A 3,940-nucleotide genomic window follows, 5' to 3' on the forward strand; every position below is an offset into this window, starting at 1 on the left:
CCCCCAGCGTGCCTACCACGTCTCCTTCACCCATTCACAGGCTGCAGTTCTATTTTTAATTTTTGAGGAACCACCCTCCTGTTGATTATTTGCTTTAAAACCAGTGTTTCCCATCTAAGATGCAAACAGCCCTCTCTGTCCCCACCTCGGTCTGAAAAGTGGGGTTCCCCTCTGCCGAGCCCCTCGCTCGTTTCATTCACCCCGAGAGGCAGCCACTGCTCTGCAGCCCGTGTCACAGAAGGAATCTGAGATCAGAGAGCAGAGGGTGACAGCCCCAGCGTTGACCAGCCCCTGAGACCCACAGCCCGCCAGCTCCCTCTCCCCGCCAGAGCCCAGAACACTCCAGCCCCTGGCGGGTCCTGCAAGCTGGGCCCGCGCCTGCGCGCAGACGCTGAGAGCATTTCCTATCCCGCTCCTGGCTCCACTCCCTCTTCCAAGAGAAACAGGTTGCACCTGGCACTGCGTCCCAGCAGGCCCCGGGCGGCAGGAGCCAGGCCACGTGAGGGGATGCGTGGTCACATTGCAGTCCCCAGGCACCGCCGCTGGGGAAGGGAGGGGCCCGGGAGGCGCGAGTCAGTGCTGCTGGAGCCAGCCGGACCTGAGTGTGACCAGGGCGTTTGAGCCTCGGTGCGTTATTTGGGAAATGAGCTCACCACTGCCCTTGCCTCTCGGAGGAGCCTCTGTCAGGGGACTTGGGGGGACGGCACAGGCTGGGAGAGCTGAAGCACTCACTCCTGGGCCCTGGGGTCACCATCCGATCAGGCCTGCCCCCCCGCCCCTGCTCCTGCAACTGATCTTTCTATCAAGCCCTGGCTGCGTGTAGTGGGGGAGCCCATCCTACGCACAGGGGGAAAAAAAATCAGAAGACAGATAGTACAAAGGTTCACACTAAAAATTTTTTTTATTAAAATTTAAAAAAATATTTTATTTATTTTCTGAGAGAGAGAGAGACAGCATGAGCAGGGGAGGGTCAAAGAGAGAGGGAGACACAGAATCTGAAGCTGGCTCTGAGCCAGCTGTCAGCACAGAGCCCGATGTGGGGCTCGAACCCACGAGCCGTGAGATCATGACCTGCCCCGAAGTTGGACGCTTAACCGACTGAGCCACCCAGGTGCCCCTAAAAAAAATTTAAAACCACCCAGAAACCTCCCCTGGGAAACTGCCACACAGCTTTTAAAAATCTTTGTTTTAAGTTGATGTGAAGTTCACATAACATGAAATGAACCATTTATTTTATTTTATTTTTTAATGTTTTATTTATTTTTGAGTTAGAGAGAGAGGAGAGAGAGAATACGAACCGGGGAGGAGCAGAGAAAGGGAGACACAGAATCTGAAACAGGCTCCAGGCTCCCAGCTGTCAGCACAGAGCCTGACGTGGGGCTTGAACTCACGAACCACAAGATCATGACCTGAGCTGAAGTCGGATGCTTAACCCACTGAGCCACCCAGGCACCCCTATTTTATTTTTAAGTTTTATTTTTCAGAGAGAGAGAGAGAGCACGAACGGGGGAGGGCAGGGAAAGGGAGACTAAGGATCTGAAGCAGGCTCCGTGCTGATAGCAGAGGGCCCGATCTGGGGCTCAAACTCACAAACACGTGATCATGACCTGAGCCAAAGTCGGTCACCCGACTGACTGAGCCACCCAGGTGCCCCTGAAATTAACTCTTTTAAAGCAAACAACTCAGTGGCATTTTGTGCCTTCACGAAGTTGTGCGGCCACCACTAACATCTAATTCTAGAACATTTCCATCATCCTTAAAGGAAACCCTGTACCCGTTAGGCAGTGACTCCCCATCACCCTCCCCCCAGCCCCACGGCAACCACCAATCGGCTTTCTCCAAGGATTTGCCTCTTCTGGACGTTTCATACAAGTGGGGTCATGCTCTCTGTGGCCTTTTGTCTCTGGGTCTTTTCACTGCACGATGTTTTTGAGGTTCATCCACGCTGCAGCGTGTATCAGAGCTTTGTCTTTTTTCTGGCTGAGTACTGTTCCGTTGCTTATCCATTCACTCATCAGTGGACATTTGGGCTCTTTCCGAGTTTCGGCTGCTGTGGATATTCACGTCCATGTATTTGAGTCCCTCTGACACACATTTTGACGCCCCCCCAACCAAGTGGCTCAGGCCCACGGAGGTGGTGCCGATTTATGGAACAAAGGTCAGCATTTTGCTCACATCTCTTGAAAAACATTAAGGATGAGACCCAGACTGAAGCTTCCCTCGCCTCTTTCCCCATTGACCCTTCCTGCGTTGTGTGCAAAAGCCTCAAACCAGAGCCACCGAGGGAAGGGTGGGGTGAACGAGGCAGGGGCGGGGGCTGAGTGTTCTGGAAGGAACGGTCCTGGGGTGCTGGCTGGGGCACCGTGGCCAGTGAGGGCGCCAATAACCTCCCTGAAAGCCATGCGGCAAGGCAGAGGCAGGGCCAGAGACCCGCTCTCCGACCCCAGCTGGCACCTGGGCAAAGCCCTTGCCTCCCTGGGGCTCCGGACAGATGCCCAGCACCAGCCGTCAGGATATCGGGGACCTTTCCAGCCCCACAGCGGAGCTGATGAGACAGAGGTGAATAGGGGTGTCAGTAAAGGGAATAACATTTAATTTCAGCAAATCAATTTATAAAGCAGCGCAGGGGCAGTGACTTAGCAGGACACAGAAAGGCAAGAAAATGGGTCACACACCGAAGTAAGCCTGTTGAGCAATTAATGGACGCCACTTTAAGCTACCATACGATCAGTTTTGAAATCTAAACAGCTCCTGGGGCTCCAGGGTCCCCACCGAGAGGGGACATGTTCCTCCCGCCAAGGAGTCGGGTCTTGAGCAGAAAGAGCCTTCAGGCCCACAGGCTCATTTCCTCTCTGGATCTCAGTCTCGTCTGTGAGACGGGGGGTGGGCACTTTGCAAGCATTCGCTCACTCTGTTCCAGCAGCCTGGCCATCGCTTCCCCGAGTTCTGTCCTGTGAGCTCCCACACGTCCGTTAAGCCCCAGCTGTGACCCCCTCCTCCGGGGAGTCGTCCCAGATGGACACCCGGGGCCCTCCAGCCGAGCCTTGGTGTTGCGAGGCTAGGGGGCGCTGGGCCGAGCTCTGTCTTCTCCAGATGCGGGGACCCTCGACGGGCTAGGCTGGGGGGCCCAGGGCGGGAAGTGTTAAAAGGCACTAGAGACACCACGATCCCCACGTAATGGATGAGAGTAATTTTGAGAGGGGCCCACCTCCCCAGGGTCACACCGCCCTTTAGGCTCAGATCCACAACTCAATTCCGGAGCATTGGACTCCGGGTACAGTGCTCCTTCCCAAAACTTGCGTGTTGGCTCAACGACCCACCACCTGCCAGGGGCTGCTTGCCCTGACCTCCTCCTGGGTCCCTGCAGCCCCTGTTTGGGCCAGAACGGCCTGTCCCCTGTGTGTGTATGGAAAGGGGGGGGGCTGTCCTTGCTGTGGCCCTGGGGTCAGAGATAAGGCCGCTGGGCCCAGCTATCGGCAGGAAACATCTTGGCAGGACAGGAAGCCACGGCACTGGCCAGCCGCACCCTCGCCGGCCTCGGCCTATCCGAAGCCAGATATTTTGGGAGCCACTATATAAACCCCGACTCGGCTCCAAGCTGTTCCCGGGGGAAGCTGAGCTTTCACGTTCCTCAGCAGCCCTTGCCACTCGTGCGGCTGCTGGGACGCGGGCACCTGGGGGCCCAGAGCCTCCGGGACAGATGCCACCCTGGACGAAGAAGCCCCGTGTCCCATCCCGGTGCAGCCGTGGGCTCGCCGAGCGACCCTGGGCAAGCGCTTTCGCCGCTCTGTGCCTCAGTTTACCCCCGTCCCGCCTCCCCGTGGTCCTGCCCCAGGACATGCATGACTCCTGACGCAGGGCCTAAGAAACTGTGCTTTAAGCTGGCCTCACGCTGAGATCCTTACAAGCTTCTCAAGTTCAAGGACATACAAATGGGCCC

Source organism: Crocuta crocuta, unplaced genomic scaffold (assembly GCF_008692635.1).
Source record: "Crocuta crocuta isolate KB4526 unplaced genomic scaffold, BGI_CrCroc_1.0 scaffold77, whole genome shotgun sequence".
Taxonomy (NCBI): Eukaryota; Metazoa; Chordata; class Mammalia; order Carnivora; family Hyaenidae; genus Crocuta; species Crocuta crocuta.